The sequence below is a fragment of the Triticum dicoccoides genome, chromosome 2B, assembly GCF_002162155.2.
Source record: "Triticum dicoccoides isolate Atlit2015 ecotype Zavitan chromosome 2B, WEW_v2.0, whole genome shotgun sequence".
In the NCBI taxonomy this organism is placed as follows: domain Eukaryota; kingdom Viridiplantae; phylum Streptophyta; class Magnoliopsida; order Poales; family Poaceae; genus Triticum; species Triticum dicoccoides.
Genome location: NC_041383.1, coordinates 42975911 through 42987825, shown reverse-complemented (window position 1 = coordinate 42987825; position 11915 = coordinate 42975911).

The following is an 11915-nucleotide window of genomic DNA, read 5'->3' as shown; positions in this document are numbered from 1 at the left end:
GCTTCATCGCCGATCTAGACCAAGTCCGGGTGATCAAACCAACACCAAATACTGTAACAAGAGTTCAGCAAGCTGCCCCAAGACCATGCGCTCCACCGACTAATCATGCAAAGATCCATGTTGATGCTGCAGTACGTAACAATAGAGGCGGGGCGGCAACTGCAATTTGCCGGAGCACCCAAGGAGCCTTCCTAGGCAGCTCAGCTCTGGTCATTGAAGGTGTGTGGGACCCAGCAACACTCGAAGCAATCGCATGCAGGGAAGCACTTGCACTGGCTCAAGATCTTGGCTTACACCAATTTATGGTCTCGTCTGACTGTAGGCAGGTTGTCGATGATATTGCCAGAGGGAATCAGGGCCCATATGGAGCTATTGTTGTGGAGATCAAGAATAGAGCAGTACCTTTTTCTTGTAATTTCATTTTTGAAAGTAGGGTAGTTAATGTAGAAGCTCATAAACTAGCAAGATTTGTTGTTTCCCTTCCTAAGGGTCGTCATGTGTGGCTTGGCCAGCCCCATGACCAAGTTTGTATCCCACCTTTTGTAGAATTTGAGTAATAAAATTTGGCTTTCCCCTCAAAAAAAAAAGCAGTTTCTTTCTTTCCTTAATCAGCGGCTTCTTTCTTTTAATTGTGCGTCTCTGGCTCAGTCCTACGATCTGTAGTTCCCTAATACCCTAGTCTATTTCTCAGGGCTCCGACAGGCGCTGGACGATCTAACTCCATGACCCTGACTGAGGCAATAGGACGATGAACTCCGCTAACCTGTCCTTAGGCTCTGAACGCACACGCACATCATACAGTGTCCCGCCAGATTCCTGTCCACACGGTGCCATAGCCGTGCCGAGCTGCCGAGCACTCGACAAGCGTTCGCCTACATGGCGACACCGATCTGTATGATTCAAGGTATGCCATATAATCAACCCGTATTTCCTATACGTATATTGCTAATTTACGCAATTTACATGATACATAGCACGCATCGTTCAACCTTCGATGCAATTTTTTTCCTAACACTTTGTGTTATATATTACTGTCGTTTACAATGTATGTTATCTAGTACTCCATCCGTAAATAAATATAAGACGTGTTACATATTTCAATATAGACTACATACGAATTGGAATGAGTGAACAAGTACGCTAAAATGTGTCTATATACTTCCTAATAACAAAAGAGTTAGAACATCTTATATTTGTTGACAGAGGGAGTAGATAGGAAAAAAGAAAAAGAAAATGATAAGTTGGGGATACTTGTTGTGAAGGAAAAGAAACCACAAAGTTCTTTCCTAGCACGAGCTACGCGGTACCTGCTATCTGGACGGTCCATTTGCCTCGTGATATGTGCTGCTGGGAGCATCACATGCACTGCATCTGACTTGTGCGAGAAGATTTGCAGCATGCATGCCGTTTAAATGAGGTCTTTTTTTTGCGGGGGTTCAAATGAGGTCTTTGACTTAGAGTAATCCTTCTACACCTGTAGGTCCTGTCATTGTACCATGTGACATGGACCACACGTTGTCTGCCTCCTATTTCTTCACGCATGTGGAAGAGAGAGGGGAAAGGTGAGGAGTGAGAGAGCCTTTTCTTTCTGTGAGGAGGACATAATTACTGTTCTGTTTTTTAAAAGTTGATGACCATTAAAAAATCTTAATTATATGAATTTTTTCCATTGTATGAAATGCAATGTTCCTTTTTTTATATTGCATCTTTTGTTCCCCTTTTGTTATTTCTACTTTTCTTTCTTATTATACATATTTTCCTATTGTCTTTTTTCTGCTTTACCATGGATGTAAGAAATGCGCATATTTTTTCTAGAATTATTTGTGTTGTTTTAATAAACAATTCATCATCGCATTAAAAAATTCTTCGTGTATTTTAAAATATATATTCATCATTTATTGAAAACAATGTTCATTATGGTTAATAAAGTGGATCATCTTGTATTAAAAACTGATCATGTTGTTTTAAAACTATGCATCATGTTTTTCAAAAAGGTTCATCGTGTATAAAAGGTAGTCATCACATGTTAAAAAAAATTCATCACATATTATAATATGTTCATCATGTAATTAGAAAATGTTCATCATCTATTAATTTTTTAATCACATCCCTAAAAGTACACAATAAAAATTCTTAATACATGTTTACATTTTTGTAGTGCACGATGAACATGTTTTGAAACATAAAAACATTTTAGTTAAAGTATGAACATTTCGTAACACGTGAGCACTTTTTGTAGTTCAAGAACATTTCCCCAAATAAAGTTTGAACAATTACTCTAGTTACATAAACATTTCATCAAATACAATTTGGAAACAATACATGCTAAACATTCTTGAATTAAATTCTGAACATATTTCCAACTACTTGATGAACGTTTTTAAAATAGATAATGAACAAAATTTTAAATACACGATGACTAATTTTTGATACACGATGAGAAAATTTAAATATTGATGAGAATTGTAAATATAGGATAAAGTTTTGTTAATACACGTATAAGAACTTATTTGGCATACTATAACATTTTATGAAATACTCCCTCTGTCCCAAAATATAAGAACGTTTTTAACACTACACTAGTATCAAAAATGTTCTTATATTATGGGACGGAGGGAGTACGTATGAACAATTTTGTATCCTTGAATATTTTTGACATCGTGAACATTTTGTTTTTTTAAAGATGTTATTCGTGCATTTTACTCAAAAGAATAGAGGCAAACAAACATAAAGTAAAATAAATTGGAAGAAATAAGAAGGAAGGAAATAGCATGGTGCCGGCTTTTTTCTAGGTGAAGAGCGTTGCTCCCTGGGAGGAGACCTGCACGCTCTCACCGTCTTAGTGGACCTGCCCCAGTACTTGCGCAATAGGCGATGTGCTTCTAGGAGAGGCTAGGAGCGAGATGCATCTATGGTATACGTCGAGCACATTTATATTTCTAACAACACACAACAAGCCAGGATGAATAACTAATAACACTCTACTAGCACACATGCACGTGCGTTGCAACGGGAGATAAAATAGTATGCATTTAAAGTCAGTGAGAATTATATGTGCGAGCAAAACCTTGTGTGCACATGAAAAAAAACATTTAAGGTATGAAGTTTCTAGGAAACATGAACACTTTTTTAAATCCTGAAAATTTCTTTGAAATTATGTACACTTTCAAAAAACGCGAATAAAATACGAAACGGAACATCTTTTAAAATTCACAAATATTTTATGAAAACACCAATATTTTTTTATAAAAACATGAACATCATTTGGATTTGTGAACATTTTCCAAAACGGGAACATGTGTTGAAAATTCATAATATTTTTAGAAAATGTGTACCTTTTATACATGAACATTATTTTTAATTTTGAAAATTTCACTAAAACATGAATATTTTTCAAATTTGGAGCATTTTTTTAAATGCAATTTTATTTTTTAGAATTCTGTAATAATTCTGAAAAACAATAAATAAAATAAAAATGGGCAACTTTTTGCAAGTTCCGACTATTTTTCAAAATAGCAACAAAATTTTAGAATTCTGAATATTTTCCAAAAAAAAATTATTTATGATTTTTTTGAGAATACTTAATTGATAAAATAAATTCCAAAATAAAAATAAAAATATAAGTAATACACATAAAAAAGGAAAATAGGCCAGCCCATTATTTGTTGTCCTGTGCTAAATTTTGACTATTTCTCGTGTTGTGTGTAAAATAGAATGTCCTAGCGGCGTGGGCAGAAAATTAGGTGGGCTGGAGTCGCTGGGCCACAACGCGCGGCCCATGTACAAAAATTTAGTACCAACTCGGATAGAAAAAAAATTCTTTCCCGGTGGTGAACGGATGGAAAAATTGGCGAAACACACCTTGCTTTATTAGTACTATATATGTGCGTTGCAACGGGATTAAAATTAGTATGTATTTAAAGTTAGTTGGAAGTATATGTGCAAGCAAAACCCTGTGTGCAAGTGAAAAAGGAACATTTAGCTTCTTGGTTTTGCCGGGTGTGAATTTCCATTTTTTCATTCATTGACCTAGGGCATTTAAGAGTTTTGTTACGTCATGAGAAGACCCATGCTTTGTTTAATATATTTTTCCTTTCAATCGAGGAGATTTTAAGGTATGAAGTTTCTGAATATTGTAGGAAACATCAATATTTTTTAGTTCCTAAATAGTTTTTTGAAAATGCTGTACACTTTCAGAAAAATGTGAACAAAATTCGAAATAGGAACATCTTTCAAAATTCACAAACATTTTTTGAAAATAACAACTTCTTTATAAAAATAGAAGTAAAACACATAAACAAAGAAAACTGGGCCAGCCCATTATTTTTTTGTCCTGTGCGCAACTCTGACTATTTGTCATCCTGTGCGGAAAATAGGATTTTCCCTGTTGTATGAGCCGAAAAATAAATGGGCCAACTTCACTGGGCCATAGCGCGTAGCCCATGTCTGGAAAAGCCTTTTTTTTCTAGCAAACGAACTCATAAGATTTAGTACCACCTCAGATAGAAAAAAAAATCGACGGTGAATGGATGAAAAACTTGTCGAAACACACCTTGCTTTATTAGTAGGTAGGTATAAAAAATTAGTATTAGTATTAGTATTAGTAGGTACTAGTCATCAACCCGTGCTTCTGCACGGGCTAGCATATTTTATGACATGATACAAAATAATTTTATATAATATTGTTTCCCTGTTGACATATTTATTCTAAAAATATTTCCTTGATTTTATTATAAAAAGTGGAGCCATGTGCAACTATGTTGTTCATTAATCTACACTATTATGCATTGGACTGATGAACAACATTTGAATACAATTGTATTTATTTATTTTTTGTTAGGGAGAGGACAGGGACGAATGAAGAAAGAAAACAAATAGAAGCCTTCGTTCTGTCTTAGCTTACCGTAATTAGAAAGGAAATGCTGGAATTATGACTATGGTAGAAAAGAGTTTGACAGCGAATTATCCCGTTTGAACTGACTTCCCACCAAAAAATACATGTGAAGTAGTCGAGGAGTTAGAGCCTAAGTGCAGACCTACTTTCTTTTCTCCATGTAAAACCCATCCGTTGCTACAATACGTCCACAAATTAGATGTCTAAAATTACATTTTTCCACGTACGTTGCATTATATTAATCGATGCCAGACAAACAATTCTTTTTGTAGGTAAAAAGAAAGTAACTTGAATTATAGGTGCACAGTTAGTAAGCCTATCATCTAGTTCTTCTGTTACACATATGACTTTTCATAACCCGTGCCGCGCACATGCTAACTTTTGTAAAACAGAAAAGTAGTTAATTTAACTAAAACTCCATATGGTTTCAAATCTGTCAAAATAAATGAATGTTTTTTTAATGTGGGCTACATATGTTTTCAAGACAGTTACATGCATTCCAGTGGTACTAACTTAACTGGAAAATCTTTCACTGACATGAAGACATTAATTCTGCAGCGTATGGACACGCACAGGCGCACGACATTTCTGGGGCCAAACTACGGGGAGGTCGTTCTCAAAAACCAAATTTCTACAGCGTGTCAAATTTTGAAAATTCTTGTGAACAATCACACACACACACACACACACACACACACACACACACACATATTACATATGTGCGAAAATTCGTAACCATATACTTTCACAAGTGGCGTACAGAAAAAAAGGCAAAAACGTATTTCTAAGATGGGTTGACTTTTTTTGTTGTTGGGTGGGATTTTTGTTTTTTGTACACCCTACAAACCGCAAAAACAATCAAATTATTTTTTTAAATATCGTTCTCTCTGGAGCTCGAGCGCCATTGGCATTTTCCGCAGGTACACATGCATACTTGGAGCATCTGTTCATCTCTCCTCTGTAGTTCTGTTTCTATAGGCTGCCGGGACTCTTGTTAACCAAAAGCTTCCATGGAGAGAGTCTGCACGTTTGTTCATGTGCGTACCCGACACAATCTGTTATGACGTCCGCTTGGCCTGCTGCGCTCTAACTCTTTTCTCTCGGCTCGCATGCGCGAGAGGTTCTTCTGGCTAGGCTCCAACTGGACGTCTCCATCGGATCTGGAACTACATGTCCTACTGCTCTGAGGAGAATTCCCACGGCAACCAACGCGCTGAGGCAACCACCACGCTGTTGCTGACGTGGCATAGATGGAGTAGGAGAAAAGGCAGAGCAACACGCATATAGACATCCAAACCCACTTATTCATAGTCAATCTGAAAATCAATGCCTGCCGCCGCTAGTAGTGGTTAATGTATCTAGATTTAAAACGCTGAGCAACACGCATATAGACATCCAATCCCACTTATTCATAGTCAATCTGAAAATCAATCAAATAGGATCGGTGCAAGTTCTCTTTTTTATTGTGCAGTCTACATTATCTACAACCACGATGGCATATTTTGATTCTGATTTTGATTGACTTGAGATTTTGATTTTCCTTTGCCGTGTGGGACTCTAGAAAATTAAAACTCGGACCCTTGTTTCTCCTTGTTAGAGCGGGACTCTAGTAGACAAATAAAAACACCGTGGACCTTTCCTTTTCCTTGTTAGAGTGGGATTCTAGACAAATAAAATTCCGGGGACCCTTTTAGATCTTGACCGTACAATTGAGATCATATGGTTATTTTTAGGTGTCTTTCCAGAATTAACGTGGTAACTCGTATGGTCCCTCCAATTAGTAAATATTCCCTCTGTTTCTAAATATAAGTCTTTGTAGAGATTCCACTATGAACTACATACAACGCCAAATGAATGAATCTATGCTCTAAAATACATCTATATACATCCGTATGCCATCGATAGAGGAATCTCTACAAAGACTTATATTTAGAAACGAAGGGAGTATAATATAGACTAGATAAGCAACTTGATTAACTTTGTAGCAGACATCTATCATATTGTTCTTGGTAGGCATATGCATCTCACATCTTCAAACACTATTTTCATCTTAAGATGTTGAATTGGTCACAACATTAGGGTGGCGGCATGACTCACCTTAGGGTGGCTAAGCCTCAAGGTTCATGAATGCATATGCCTGTTTCTGGTGTGTCAAGTTTTATGGGTGACTTGGACTCTACTGAAAATAATTAGGTAATGCGTACGTATTTCATAATTGAACATTGCTGATTTGCTACAATTTCTTTACCTTGATTGTGCGGCAATGATTTTTTCTAGCCCGGCGGTTAACCCTAGTGGCTGAACTAGTTAATGTGTGCCTAGGTGATACTAGTTCAGCTTGACTATGCAGCAACGAATGGTTTCGGCCCGGCGGTCAACCCTGGCGTTCCATTCCCTGCACCTCAAAGTGTCAATGAGCTTAGAATACACTAAGTGTAAGTACAATAATCCAAATGGGCAATATAGTTTGCTAGTAAGTACTCTCTCCGTTTCAAAATAAGTGTCGCTGATTTAATACAGCTAAAAGCTAAAACTGTACTACCACGTGACACATGTGGTAAGCAATCCAAACAATTCAAAAAAAAAATGAGCTAAAGCTATACTAAATCAGCGACACTTATTTTGAAATAGAGGGAGTACAAATTATTAGGTGGCTCACCAATTTGATTCCTAATTAACTCCTACTGACTCCCCCAGCAAGTATGTACCATGGAGACGTATACTTGAGCCATAGCTCCCACAAGGTACCAAATGATATTCAAACATTGAGCATCGTTAGCCAGCTCCTCTGAAAATTTCCATGTGATGCACCTCTCATCTCTCGTACACATAAGTAGGTACTAGGTACTACCGTGCTGGGTACTTCTGATTGTGTTAATATTTGATTTTCTGTCACATCCTACTATTAATATTTTATCTACGCAAACAATGGACCCTTCCTCGGAGCTCAAAGGTGGACATGTTTCAGATACATGCTTTGAGGATTTGCCTACATGGCCGCATTCGAGAATTTGCCCGGGCCATCAATTTCAAATGTTTGATCACATTGGTCCCTTATTCACCCATTGTCTTCCTATGTTGGTCAGGGTTTTTTCCAAGAGGGCCACACAAGAGCTGGCCGGCCGATTGATACTACCATGACCTCCCATGCAACATGCAAGGTAACAAACAATTAGATGTCCATCATGCAGGGCAGGGTTCTGCATTCAGCTAGTGCCCCGATGGATATACCTAGGTACTATTAATAGGAATTTCCCTATAAATGGGGTAATAATACAATAAAAAGCCTAACAAGTGTCTCTCGCACGGGACAGACAACATGTTTAATGCTCTTTATGTCAGAAATCTTCATTATATTAGATAAGAATATTGCAAAGTTTTGATCTTAATTTGTTTAGCAGTATTCTCAAGAAACCCTTGCATTGGACGGATAACATCTTTAGTGCTCTTAATGTCAGAAATCTTCATTATATCATACTTATAAAATATTGTAAAGTTTCGATCTTAATTTCTTTAGCAGTATTCTCAAGTAATTGTTATATTCGATTTGTTATACGTTTTATGAAATTTCAGGAGCCTGGGAATCTACTATTATCTTCTATTTATATATAGACTTATAAAGGTACTTGGTGGACTAACCAAAAGGAAAATAGGCTAGAAAATCGCACAAAATCAGAAACATCTGTCGCTTAAATAAAATCAGAAAACAGTAACCTTTAAATATCAGAAATAGTTTTTTATAGAAAATCTTGGAAATAGTTAATTGAGACAAGTTGAATGAAATTACCACATATACCCTAGCTAGAGTTATTCTTGGTACATCTTCTATCTCATGAGCTCAATCAAGATTAAAGAAGAGGATCACTCATGGGCGTGGCTCTCGATCTAGAGCCGAAATTAATGCATCATGCTAGGGATGGACCAAAACCTCGTAGCTCGTGGGGGTCAATGGACGATCTATCGCTCGGCTCGTTAAGCTGGGCTGAGCCCATAGGAGACAACAACCACTCCGGCGCCCACCTAGTAACTCTTGTAGAGAGTATGTCATCCAATTTGTTTTGCTCTTGTATGGTTGCTCCGTTGAGTAATTGGTTGTCGATTAGCATATTGCACATACACACATTTTTCTCGACAAATGGAGTATCTGGTATATAGTCAAACTTAATTTTGGCAGGTCCTACGTCAATATAAAAAAATGTGTACAACCAAGTTGTCTTGTGAACTTTAGCGTGACACATTAGCATGGCCACTTGCTTCTCATTGAATTAACTTCCTGAACAAGGGACGTAGTCATTTGTCCTGTAGCCACTCCAAAGACCAAATAAGCCTGGTCTTACCATTTAGCCTTACTCAATGTTGTTGAAAGGCTCCTACTATGAAAGTTGAATTGTCTAAGAAGATTAAATTAACTTAAATGGATAATGATTCCATCCCACCAACTAGCTATTGCTCCACACGACACTTAATGGCAATTTGCTTCCAGTGCAAAAAATTAAAAAATAATAATAAAGAAGCTGACACGATTGTTGCATATCCACTTGCATAGATCTTCAAATGGTGTCATTGGTCATGTAGTCACACGAGTACCCTTGATATGCAAAAGCTATAAACAAGGTGTGTAGTGACCGATACATTAGCACTCCACTATTTTTAATGGAGTCATTTGTCCTTTAGTCACTCAAAATATTGGCTTATCTTACACTGGACAAAACAAGCCAAGTTGTATTGTCAACTCCAACACAGCATGAAATGCTGTCATCAAACTTCACGTCATTTGTTATTTACAATACTAAAATCGGCAGGAGCCAAGTTTCTACTATCTAGTCTTGTGTATTGTACCCTAGTTGCTTAAACCTTCGGCTGAATGAGAACACCAATGCTACTACTTGACCAATTGGAGGTTGCTTGGGTTGCTTTGTCCATAGCCGCCTCACACCTCATGCTGAAATTGAATTTTACTGACCACATTCCAATGACTTAGACAGAGGTTTTCTGGCGTATGAGGAATAATGCAGCCATGTACTTGTGTCCCATGTGAGTATAATAGAAAATACCCAAAAAATTATAATTTTGTGCTTCAAATAAATATTTAATTATAATGACTAGTAAAATATCAGCCAGAAACCGCGCTCTCTGCATAAAAATCTATGGGAATGTTTGTATAAATATTGGAGAACACTATTAAAAAGACATATGCTTGTGTTATGATATTATGTGTTTAAATATGAGATGAATAAAAAAATAAACATCTATGAAATTATGCCAAATATCTATGAAATGATGTCAAATAAATATCTATGAAGATAGTCTCTCTTTTTTGCGTGCAAAAATTGGAAATAGTATGGTTGGACATCACGCCTTTGTTCATGGCTGGCATCTTTTCCCGAGCTCTGAATACTTCATTTCAATCTATGGACTAAAATAACAATAATAAATTACTTTCAGCAGATATGAATGTTGTCACCTAACTTGATGGACGATTGTATTTGTTCCATGTATTAGGTGTATTTGTCCCGCTTATCTCCCAAGTCTGTATTCTATAATTAGGGTACTAGCCGTGGACAAAACTACCATGTATGTGTTATATATGGGCACCCATGAGGTGAATACAAGTCGTCTTGCACCAAATACTTCTTCCACAACCTATATCCACATATAGACACATTCCAGATGACAACATTTTTGTCCCTCAAGCTGTTTTCTATCTGTATTTACTAAGTCAGCCTAGACATGGAATGCTTTGGCAGGAGGTAACGGTAACCATGTGCACAACTGCACATTGTAAGAGGATCAGAGAGGGGAGAATTGGTGGAATCTTTTTTGTATTACTGAGCCCAATGGGTGAATATATATATTAGGCAAGCCATGCAAGACATTGTCGCACCCACGCATGGGACATGCCATTTTGCATCGAGTGGATGGAGGAGTTCTGATCAAATCAGGGTGACGACAATGGGTAAACTTGTGGACGGATGCGTGTGGACGACATGCAGTTTGCTCAGGCGCTGCACCAGGCCGCATAGTCGAGGAAGAGGCCGATGCAGTTGAAGTCGATGTTGGAGTAGAGGTGTGTGAAGGATCGACGAATGGCGGTGGGCGACGCAAACTGATCATAGATCGTAAAATCAAAAAGAAACACTGATCAATTAGTCAGTGAGAGAGTAAAGGCTAGGATCAATGGATAAAAAAAACTCTCTAGGACAGCCGGTCAACACGACCGGAGGACGAACCCTAAAAAGACTCTCTAGTGCAGCCGATCAACATGACGGCAGACGAATCCTAGCTACGGGTTGCGTAGCCCCCAATAGAGATAATGGAGATCGACCTCCCTAGGGCGGCTCAGCGCAGAAGCGGTGGTGGAGCTAGGTCTAGGAACTTGCGGCAAATACCATATAAGATGATTAGAGAGGGGAGAATAGGTGGAATCGATTGTTGAGCTCCATGCGCTAGTATATATCGTGTACATGTCAAGAAACCCTCGTCAAGATAAGGTAGGGAAGAGATAGAATCCTACACTACCAAATACACATATAGCAAAATATACTCTAACACACTTCGCTACCTGTTATAGAAATAATCAAGACGAGATGTACCAGATAAATGAACACACTTAGTATGTTTTTAAACAACTGCAATGATCCATTAGTACCCAGTGAGCCTTTATACTCCAACGTGTAATTGATTATAAACTTCAAAATTCGCCTGCTTGGTGCATGCATCATAAGCCTTCTCCATGGTTACAATTATGTTTTTAAGAATATTCCACTTTATTTGATTTGTATTACTTGTCGCTCAAACAAATCTATCTACTAGATACATCCGTTTGAGCATAGATACATCCGTTTGAGCGACAAGTGATATGGATCGGAGGAGTAACACTTCCGTTCCATGCCTGCTAAGAACTCAATAGGTACAACTTTTTTTTACTATATATGCACCACATGTAAGTTGGACAGATATGGGAGACCACTAAGGCCTTGTTCGGTTACACCCTTTCTCAAGAGGATTGGAGGGAAAAAAA